General features: G+C 48.9%; 1 protein-coding gene across 1 annotated transcript in view; it reads right to left on the reverse strand.

Moving 5' to 3' along the window:
• Positions 1 to 4,091, reverse strand: part of ARK2N (arkadia (RNF111) N-terminal like PKA signaling regulator 2N) — a 43,589-nt gene extending 39,498 nt beyond the window's left edge. The window contains exon 1 of the mRNA XM_036403018.2: positions 3,978 to 4,091. The gene's annotated coding sequence lies outside the window, so the exon portion shown is untranslated. The remainder of the gene's footprint in view (positions 1 to 3,977) is intronic.
• Positions 4,092 to 11,552: the final 7,461 nt, after the last annotated feature.

The raw sequence follows: 11,552 nt of genomic DNA on the forward strand, positions 1-11,552 counted from the left end.
GGTAAGGCTGAAGCCTGTACACTATTCTGCTACTTAGATCATTTATAAGTATTGGAGAGACAGACTGTGTGGTGAAATTGATACAAAACCCCTGAACACCTTCTTAAATAATGAGGTGAATCATTCTGAACGTAAAGCTGACACACCTCAGGACCTCCTGGAGCAGTCAGTAATGCATCTGACACAGAGTCACTGCAACACCTGCGCTGCTGAGCTGCATCTCATTTCCAGCCCTGCGTGAGTGACCCGTGTGTGCCCAGCTGCAGGAGCCAGTCACATCCAGGAGAAACTGCTACAGGCTGCATTCACGCTGATCAGACACCGGGAGAGGCAGCACTACTGGGTGGGAATGGGCAAGCACAGATTAAATTTGAATCCTTAAACAGTAAAACAGAGTAAGTGATGAGGTATCAGTCACAGCTTAGCTCAGAGACAGACTGCGTCCATCAGAGGAGGCAACAGCACAGGCTAATGTTTAGACCATATGCACATTTTGATTTACAGTCCCTTTCATCCAGTTCTCTTTTTGCTCAAAATTGCACATTTGTGGACATTGTGTTCTAAAGCTCGGGTAGCAGACTCAGAACTGCAATATGCATTAAAAACCTGGAACAAAGATGTGACAGAAAGTACTATTTCTGTGATTTGTGTTGTCCAAGTTCCCTGCAATTAACATCTGCTGCCACAGATTCCCGTATCATAAGTTTGGCTGTTCCTGAGTTAGAGTGATAAAGGCTGAACTCCCATTCATGCACTGAACATTTATTTTGGTTCTGGAAAACCAAAAGTTGTTTCCTTTCCACATAAGGTCATCCAGAGCAGCAACACACACTGTACCACACTTTATCTCAGAGCTCTTTCCCAGCACTATGCCTATCCCCCTCTCCCAGTGCTGCTTCATTTTCAGCTCCCATCACCACCAATAATGTTCAAGCCAGCAAAAATATTCAAGTTCTAGTAATTCTTTTCCAGAGTACAAGTTACATGCTGGCAATTATGATATTTAAATCTTTTACTTTGATCTAGTAAATGTGTTATTAAATCTGCTGCTCAGTTTCTGTCAATGCTTGCAGTTTTCTAAGCCATTCTGCCAACTGCAGATAAAAACACAGAAGCTCAGATTGACCACAGACCCAATTCTGTCAAAAAAGTACCATGAACAAAACAAGTTTGAAATGTTATACACAAGTACGTGTAGGTTGCTTGAAACAATTCAGTCATTTGAAAAACTTTCCAAAGCTTTCATATCGCTAGATAATTGGTGGTATTTTGGTCAGAGGTAACCAGGGAGTTGGATAACTCAGCATGCAGCCCCTTCCCCGTGTGGTGCATGCAGACCCCCCATCTCATCCACAGATGTTTCAGTGAGATGTTGATGTACAGGCAGGTCAAAGATGGCACATACATCCTTGGTGATGCAGGGAGTTGATTTGATAATATACAAGGGAAAGGGAAGAAAGTGAACAGGATCCAGGCAAAGAATCCTGCATTTTAAAGGTAAATATACAGCGAGGAGAAGGAGGTCAGGACAGCCAAGGCAATTATTTCTTGTTGCTCTCATTGAGTTACACCAACTTATCTCCCTAATGTTTGATGTTCAAAGCCCCTCACGATAATCCATATTTACTCTTTGTTCACTCAACCTTAACTTACCCGATTAATCCCACCCCCTCCACACTGCCCATTTGTCAAAGGCACCCAAACATCCTTCCTACCTCCTTCTTTATCAGCTTAGAGCAGGGCAACATTTTCTGTGTGCTGTGGCTGTTCTCAACTGCCTTGTGGGTGGCTTCAGGTTCCTTCCCGTTTCCCCTCCCTCCACAGCACCCGCTCCTGGTTTGTGCTCTGTGATTCCCTCCAAGCAGGCAGAGCTGCGCTGCCACACACCTCACACGTCTGGATGTGCAAGGCCGCAGCCCTTCCTCCTGCCTGCACCTCTTCGCCACGCCAACCAGCAACTGGGCTGGGGAGCAAACAGAAAATAGCTGACACAGTGTAGTTAAAAAATTCGAGTGCTTCAAAATGAGTCAGAACTGTTGCCCTCATGTACTCGAGCAGAAACACCAGCTGCCCAGACTCACACACTGCCTTCCATCACCTGCTGCCTCCCTGCCCTTGGTTCCCCAGACAGAGCACCAGTGTCCCTGGAAAGCCAGAACCACAGAAAACTGCTTTTATTGGCTTTCAGTAGCCACATAACCACCCCCTTTGGAGCTTGTCTGGACAGCACCAGCCTCCTCTAGATCACTGGAGGTGAGAAATACTCAGAAAATTACTCTTAAGAACAACTGCTGCTGGACAGATGAGCTCCCCACACTTCCTCTCACTGCCTTCCTACCGTGTATCTATTTATATTTATCTATCTATACATATGTGTATATATACTGGGGGGATGTCTGGGTTTAGCAAACGCATGGCGAGCACCTCACTGCTCCCCTGGGCGTTTGCTACAGACCTGTTTGCTCCACAGGGGCCAGGTTTCCCTCCTCCAGGGCAGCAGGGAAAGCTGTGCTGCCCTGGCAGCCTGGCTCCCAGCACTGGAACCACAGGAGCAGCAAGTGCAGGTGGCACTGGGGCAGGAGAGCCGCACACTGGGGAGCTCAAAGGAGCACCACGCTCAGTTTCCACCTCAAGGTCAAACACTATGTTTTTAATAGATTTAAGCAACTTAGCATGCTTTAAGAGAAACATTTTAAGTGTAGCATTTGTTTCCTGTTCCAAGGGGAGAGGCATTACTGTTTGTACTTAAATTTTTAGCTTGAAGAGTGGAAATAGTACAGCCCTTCAAGCTGTAAGTGAAATTATTATTTGATGCTTGGCAAGTACCAGAGAAGATCTAAAACCTAATAAAATCCCTGGGAGGGGGAATGAAAATAAATTTTACATTTTTAAAGGGATGCTCAAGAGTTCAAAGATTTACTTACTCATTCACTTTTAAAAGCTAGAATTACTTGTCAGGGGAAAAAAAAAATGTCAAACAGGACTGACTTCTGCCATCTCGACACACAAGTTTTTTTTTCAGCTTTTGAAGTGCTGTTAGGTACTTTGTGCTGGTTTAAAGTGCACAACTAGTTACAACCACGACCTTGCTTAACTAAGTTATTACAGTTATAGATTCACCAAGGGATCCACAAACTTTGAGGCAAGCTGCCTTGTTACACGGCTAACAAACTAAGACATAAATACACTTCGATGTACACTTAAAAAAGGTGGAAGCAATGTAAACCTAAAAATAAATTTTAATTTTTTTAAAAACCGGGCAAACAAAACCAAAACAACAAGTCTTTCGGAAAGTGGCCTTTGTCGTCCAATAACCTCCAGGCAAATAAAGTTACAGTACTGGAACTGCGGAAATAGTTAAAATATTACAAGTCCGCTCAGCCCACCTTGTTTCGCTTTTAAAAAGGAACCAGTAGCACAGTTAAGTTTTATATTCCCCTCGGATGGCTGTGCGGCTCGGAGCCACATCTGCAACCCATTAGATGTCAGGAGCCCAAGGGGAACCCGGGCTGGATACGCAACGAGCGACTCGAGCGTCCTTCCCATAGAAAACACATTTTCCCACCAGAGGAACACACCATCCAAGGTAAGCGAAGACGCAAAGAAACCCCTGGAGAAGCACAGAAAGGACCCCTTGGAGAAACAAGGGCTACTCTCCAACCCTCCAACAGCTCGCACGACTTCAAAAGTCGTTGCAGGAAGAGCAAAAAAGAAAAAAAAAAAAAAAAAAAAAGAGGCACGTTACAAAAGTCCCGGGAAAGACAAAGCGGCCCCCGAGCTGCTCCAGGGATCTGTGGGGAGTTTCGCCCCCGCGGGGTCAGGGCACAGGAGGGCGGAGGGGCCAGGGCTGGAGCAGCAGCAGCAGCGGCGGCGGCGGCGAGACCACCCTGAGGGGCGCAGCCCCCGCCCGCGCCCGGGGCGGCCGGGCCGGTACCGCCCCTCCCCGCGGCCCCCCGCCCGCACGGCAGCGCGCTCACCTGTGCGAGGCTGGGCCCCTCGCGGCCTGCCCGGCGGGGGCAGCGGCCGGGGCATGGGCAGCGGCCGGAGGAGCCGGAGCCGCGGGAGCAGCCGGAGCGGCCGCCGGGAAGCGCCGGGAATGTCACCGCGGCCGCCGCGCCGTCACTTCCGCCCGCCGCGCCGCGAGCGCCCGCGCGGGCCGCCCGCGCCCCGCAGCGACCCCGCGCGGCCGGAGAGGGAATGGCGGGAGCGGCGCCGGGGGCGCGTGTGCGGCTGAGCGCGTGTCCGTGTGTCTGTCTCTGTCTGTGTGTGTGTGTGTGTGTGTGTGTGTGTGTGTGTGTGTGTGTGTGTGTGTCTGTCTGTCTCTGTGTGTGTGTGTGTGTGTGTGTGTGTGTGTGTGTCTGTCTGTCTGTCTCTGTGTGTGTGTGTGTGTCCGTGTGTCTGTCTGTGTGTGTGTCCGTGTGTCCGTCTGTCTGTGTGTGTGTCCGTGTGTCTGTCCGTGTGTCTGTCCGTGTGTCTGTGTGTGTGTGTCTGTGTGTCTGTGTGTGTGTGTCCATGTGTCTGTCTCTGTGTGTGTCTGTCTGTGTCTGTGTGTGTGTGTGTGTCCGTGTGTCTGTCTGTGTGCGTGTCCGTGTGTCCGTCTGTGTGTCTGTGTGTCTGTGTGTCTGTGTGTCTGTGTGTCTGTCCGTGTGTCTGTGTGTGTGTGTGTGTGTGTGTGTCTGTGTGTGTGTCTGTCTGTGTGTGTCTGTCTGTGTGTGTCCGTGTGTCTGTCTGTGTGTGTGTGTCTGTGTGTCCGTGTGTCTGTGTGTCTGTGTCCCTGCGTCATTGTGTCAGTGTGTGTCCGTGTGTCACTGTGTCCGTGTATCTGTGTGTCTGTGTGCCTGTGTGTCCCTGTGTGTCTGTGTGTGTGTGTGTCTGTGTGTCCGTGTGTCCATGTCCCTGTGTGCCTGTGTCTCTGTGTGCCTGTGTCACTGTGACTCTCTGTCCCTGTATCCCTGTCCCCATGTCCCTGTCCCCATGTCCCTGTGTCCCCGTGCCCCTGCCGCCATGTCCGTGTCCATGTCCCTCTGTCCCTGTGTCCCTGTGTCCCTGTGTGTCTGTGTCCCTGTGTCTCTATGTCCCTGTATCCCTGTCCCCATGTCCCCATCCCCATGTGCCTGTATCCCTCTGTCCCCATGTGCCTGTGTCCCTGTGTCCCTCTGTCCCTGTCCCTGTGTTCCTGTCCCCGTGTCCCTGTGTCTCTCTGTCCCTGTATGCCTGTCCCCATGTCCCCATCCCTGTGTCCCTGTGTGCCTGATCCCCTTGCTACCATGTCTCTATGTCCCTGTCTCTCTCTCTGTGTCCATGTGTGTCCGTGTCCCTGTCCCTGTCATTGTGTCCCTGTCATGGTGCCACTCTCACTGTGTCACTGTGCCCCTGTTTGCCCGTGTCCCCGTGTCACTGGGCCACTATCACCATCCCTGGTCACTGGGTCACTGTCACTGTGTGCCTGTGTCCCTGCCCCTGTGTCAGTGTCTCTGTGTCCCTGTGTCCCTGTCCCTGTGTCCCTGTCCCTGTGTCCCTGTGTCCCTGGTCACTGTCCCTGTGTCCCTGTGTCCCTGTCCCTGTGTCAGTGTCCCTGTGTCCCTGTCCACCTGTGTCCCTGAGTCCCTGGTCACTGTCCCTATATCCCTGTGTCCGTGTCCTTGTGTCCCTGTCCCTGTGTCCCTGTGCCCCTGTGTCCCTGAGTCCCTAATCACTGTCCCTGTGTCCCTGTGTCAACCAGCCCTGTGTCACTGCCCCTGTCCCTGTCACTCTGTCCCTGTCCCTGTGTCCCTGTCCCTATCGCTGTCCCTTATCACTGTCCCTGTCACACACATCCCCCAGCACCCCTCACACACTCCGAGCACGTTCTCCCTTCCACACCGATCCTGGCGATCCTGCGCTCCCTGAGACCGCAGAATCCCGGGACCTTTGGGTTTGGGAGGCACCTCTGGAGACCCGAACCCTGGGGGCTGCATGGGGGGGAAGCGTGCGGTGCAATCAGAGCGACATTGTATTGCCCTCTTTAAACATGGTAATGCACATTTTAATCATTGTAACGCACATTTTAATCACTGTAATGCACATTTTAACATTGTAATGCCCTCGTTAAAAACCGTCCAGGTGTTTCTGCACCCCGCCAGCTGTCCTGCACAGCTGCAGGTGTTTCCTGAGACTCGGAAAGGTGGAAGGAAATAATTTCAGCACAGTCTGAGTGAGTCCTGATCAGGGTTAGGAGCACCGGGGAAATTCAGGATTTAAGCATTCACCGTAGAGCTGCTCGTGGCAGGACTCAGTGCCAGGGCTGGAAATGTGTGGGAAATCCACCTGCACTACCACCCAAATCGTGGGCATGGACTTGGGAAAAACAGGCATCATGCCACCCCAGAAGCATTTATCATACCAGGAGAGATGGAGAGATGCAGCTGGAAGCAGAACCGTGCATTCAGGCTTCCACAATTATTTTTTAAACCGGTACTTTGAGAGGTACTTCTCACCAATATGTAAAAAAAAATTGTCTTGTCAAGGAAGGTGAGTGAATCATTTGTGGTGTCAGCACCAAGGAAAGCACTAAGGGGTGAATAACACCCAGAACCTGCATTTCCAGGAGGGAAAAAACATCCAGAACCTGCATTTCCAGGGGGGAATAAAATCCAGAACCTGCATTTCCAGGGGGATTTAACATTCAGAACCTGTATTTCCATGGGGAAATGACATCCAGAACCTGCATTTTCATGGGGAATAACATCCAGGGCCTGCATTTCCATGGGGGAAAGTATCCAGAACCTACATTTACAGAAGGGGGAGTAATATCCGGAACCTAGATCTCCAGGGGGGAAACATCCAGAACCTGCATTTCCGGGGAGGGGGACAAAACATCCAGAACCTGCATTTCCAAGGAGGAAGGGAGGAATAACATCCAGAACCTGTGTTTCCATGGGGAAATTACATCCAGAACCTGCATTTCCGAGGGGGGGAATAACATCCAGAACCTGCATTTCCAAGGGGGGAATAATATCCAGAACCTGCATCTCAGGGGGGAATAACATCCAGAACCTGCATTCCCAAGGGGGGAATAACATCCAGAACTTGCATTCCCAAGGGGGGAATAACATCCAGAACCTGCATTTCCAGGGGTGGAATAACATCCAGAACCTGTATTTTCAGGGAGGGAAATAACATCCAGAACCTGTATTTCCCAGAGGGAAAACATCCAGAACCTGCATTTCCAGAAGGGGGAATAATATCCAGAACCTGCATCTCCAGGGGGGGAATAGCATCCAGAACCTGCATTTCCATGGGGAAATGACATCCAGAACCTGCATTTTTGGGGAACCATGTGCTTTGCCTCCTGAAAGACACCTGGAGGACACCACGCAGCTCACAAGCAGTCGCGAAGAGTTTTGGATGGAGTACAGGAAAGTACAAGGACGCGGGTGGGGAGCATCTGCCTTGGATTTGCAGGAAGAGTGATACACGGGAAGGAGCTCTAAGACTCCGCGGCTGAAGGAATCGGCGGCAGGCTTTACAAAAAGAGAGGAAAAGGAATTCCGACTGCCTTAAGTACCGCGGAATTAGTGAACTGAGCAGGGAGACAGCAGCCATGTGTAAATGTCTGGATGAAGCAAGTGGCATCAAGGGAGAAGGCTGGGGATACATTAATTATTTTAATGGGGTGAAATTACAGAAGGGCATATCTAAGCTGGGAATCTGTGTGGAAAGCTTTTGAATGGAGAAGCACAGGCTGGAAAAATCGTCTCCCTAAGGGAAGTGGTGAAAGCTTTATTGCCTGAGATTTTAAATGACAGATTAGGGGAAATACCAAGGGACTCATTCTGAAACATCAGGGAGATTGCACTGAAAGATTGGAAGGGAAGAGGAAAGGCTGGAGGAGGTGCTGGCTCCAGGAATTTTGGGAGTACAGCCCAGCACATCTTCGAGGCTCCTCTGGCTCCACGTTATCATTCTTTGACTGTGTCTGCCAAGAGTGCAATGATTTCAGCGTTAGTTACCCCACAAGGACGTGATAAGAACTCCCCCGCCAGGAAGAAACGCGTTTGAGCAAAGAGAATCTCGGCGCCTCCCCAAGCACAATGGGAGGAAATCAGCTCACTGCTGGAGCACAACCTTGAGCCACATTCTCTCGTCAAAGTAAAAGTTTGGTTGTGAGAGCATTTTGGCTCACTAGGGCTCCCAGGCTGGCTTCTCTCAGCCAGCTCCTGGCAGCGGGACACTCAATCCCTCTGTCCCTGCTCCCCTCTCTTTCCCAGCCCCAGGCCAAATGCTTCCCTCCAGCTCCAGCCTGAAGAATGACTTTTCAAGGGCTCATCTCGGAGGCATCCATAGGCACATTACCAAGCATCCTCTGCAAAGGAAGCTTCACCTTCTAAGCCACATTTTAACAACATCCATTTTCCAAGTCTCTGAAATCATAAATGTGCCGCTGAGATCCAGCCAAGCCATCCCCCTGCTGCTCTTGAGGACACCCAGGCTCTCCTGCAGCCACAGCAGTGTCCAAACAGGGACCATGGAAAAGGTATCCAGAACACCACAGTGTTCATCCACCCCCAAGGTACAGCCAGAGTCCCTTTGGGAAGGAAAAGAAATAAAACATTTCCTTGCTGCTAGGTTTTATCAGCCAACATAATCTAATTAACCAGCACAGCTGCTTCGTTAGCATTAGAGGCATATTTATCAAGGGGCTACAGGAAGCATTTATTAGATTAGCTTGTATTTTTGCAGCTGCTGGATGGTTTTTTACTAGAGTTTACACAGTTCAGGACCGTGAAATGCTGAAGGACTTCAAGGCAGAGGGAGGCAGCTCCTCCCATGTAGGTGGTACCTGGCAAAGACAGAAGGACTCACAAGTCTCACTTTAAACACACTCTCATTGGTAAAAGCCTCTGTGGTGCACATGTGGTGTTGTTCTGTGGGAGAAATATTTGTGAATTGGAGAAGCACAAACACAGCCCAGTGCTGAAATTCTTTAGAGAAGTGAGCATTTAACAAAATAAGAAATGTTTTCAAAATTGCTTGAAGTTACTAACAGTGACTGCCTGCTTGCAGGCAAAGTGAAGGATTTCCTGCAAGGTCACAGAGACCAGGATCACTATTGTTTCACTGCTGACCCTGTACTTTAAAAATTCAAAGAATAGCTTAGAAATACAAAACATTTCCCAGACCTCCAAGACCCATTCAGTTCTAAATGTAATTTGAAAGAGCTTTTACACACTTGCCATTTGACACATAAAATTTTGCTCATAAGTACCCAAAACAGCATTGAGTATCAAGCTATTTGGAGTGTTTTACTGGAGGTGGTACCAAATGCAACCAACTTACTTTTAAAATAAATCTTGAAACTTTTAACATTTTTAGTTACTTTTAATTAAAGTCCCATGTTAATATCCTACATCTACCAAAAGATTTATATAAATGAAAGGAGATTTCTGAATACTTTCAGTCAAAGGAAGATTGGAAAGGAATCACAATGAAATGTTTGCAACAGATGGAGTATTTCTATAGCACTAGCCAAAAGATACAGCCAAAAGAGATTCCAGCCCCACCTTTTGATTCAATGCATTTTAAGTAAAAAGATACATTTTTCAGCTTAGAAGCCCTAAATTTGCCTGATGGATTCTGCATTTCTCTAGCATTTTACTTTAGTTATTCTGGGTTTAGTATCTGAATGTTTTCTTTTAAATAGATTCACAATACTATGCTAGTCTGCAGATGATTTTTTTTTTCCTAAAGGAGTTATTATTTTCCATATTGGCCTGATAAGAACAGTGTGTCAATTTGTGGTAAAATGTGTATGAGTTTTTGCTTGAGGCTCATCCCCATTTTTCACATTGAATTCACAATTTTAATTACTCCTTTTTTGTGTGTGTGTGTTTGGTGAGTTTTTTTGGTGGCTTTTTTTTTTTTTAATTTTGTTTTATGGTGGAATCCCTCGTGCTTTCCAGGAGGAGAAATGAAGCGCACAGCAATAAAACACAAACACCTCTTGCACATTGTTGGGAAAATGGAATGTCTGCAGCTCAGCCTGGCCCTGCACCTGCTCTCATCTTGCAGGTGTTAACACAGGTGTCTCCAAAGCTCAGTCTGGGAGCTCAGAGGGGAGCAGCTGATGTGCCCTGCGGGGACAGTGAAGCAGTGGAGGCTCCCCAGCCTCACGTCTCCCTCTCACTTGGGTGATTGTTCCTTACCATCCAACAGCCGAGGGTCCAGCTGGCACCCACCCACTGTGACTCCCATGAAAACACCCAACAGCTGCCAGGGCAGAGGGGGGAAGCCCAGAATCAGGGGTTTTCTCGGCCAGCATGGTGTGCTCCTGTCTCAGCAGGACTTCAGCGAGCTGTTCTTCCTCCAGCATCCCATCCCTACATGGGAAAAGCCGGTCTGTTCCAAAACACCAAAGGAAAGGGCTCCCTTAAGGCACTCTGACCAAAGAGAGCTGAGAAACCTTCCCAAAGGGCTCCACAAATCTTGTTTATTTGACTTTTCCCGATTCCCAACCAAGAGCTGAGCAGTCAGACCTGACAGCTGCTTGCTGATTTATGCTGCGTGCGCCGAGGATGGCTCAGCTGTGACACATGGCTCGGATGCAGCTGCTGGGGATTTTTTTTTTTTATTTTCCTCCTTGAGTTTCCAGTGGTAGGAAGCAACACGTGGCTGTGTTTGAGCAGCTCTCCAGACAGTCTGGCCCTGCTGCTCTCTGGATTCAGGCTCTTCACGTGCTGTGAAACAGCAGCAGCCGGGGAGAGGTGCAGCTGCTCCGTGGGCGTGGGGAGGGGAGAACAGCCCCAGGCTTCACAACCAGTGCAGCATTTCATGATGAGGTGGAGCTATGGAAGTGCCACAGTCCCCAGGAAATCCTCCCAAGCCTGGAGTCATGGTTACACGTGTGAGATAAAAAGTCTTCCCTTAATCTTAGCCAAGTAAGTCTTGAGGCACTCATTAAAAAGCAGGGCTGGCAGCACCCTCAAGCCCTCATCTATCCCATCTTTGTATCCCAAAGAGTGATTAACACTCCCTCACATTTTAAACACTCGAGCAAATCATTCCTAATTTGCTTTTAAGAGGTTCCAGTGATTAAGATTCCCTAATTGCCAGGCTATGACCTCCAGTGCCTTACATTGGCTTTCTTGTTAGATCATTCTTTGATGTCTACCCAGCCAAGTTCTGATGTCTTCCAAGACTACAACTTCTTTCCCCTACACAACAGGAAAATCAGATTATATTCTTGTTCTTTCCACGTTCAAACACCATTCCCATGGCTTTTGTGTGGGTTTTACTTGTAAGCAGTAGCTGTACCTGTAATCATCCCTGCACTATACTGCCTGCTCCAAATTTCACATCAGTGACCCCTGAGGTAATTTCTCTTCAGCCAGTTTAGCCCATGAATTTTCCACTTGCTTTTGCCCTCATTTCCTACCCCAGAAGGAGTGAAGATAAATAGCCCCAAAACTAAGGCAACTCACCCTTTCCTCACAGCTTGATTTAAACACCTGGAACTAAACAGCAACTCCTGCTGTATGAAAGAGGTTGGAGATTCCTATGGGCAGTAGCTCTCT

The sequence above is a fragment of the Molothrus ater genome, chromosome Z, assembly GCF_012460135.2.
Source record: "Molothrus ater isolate BHLD 08-10-18 breed brown headed cowbird chromosome Z, BPBGC_Mater_1.1, whole genome shotgun sequence".
Lineage (NCBI taxonomy): Eukaryota > Metazoa > Chordata > Aves > Passeriformes > Icteridae > Molothrus > Molothrus ater.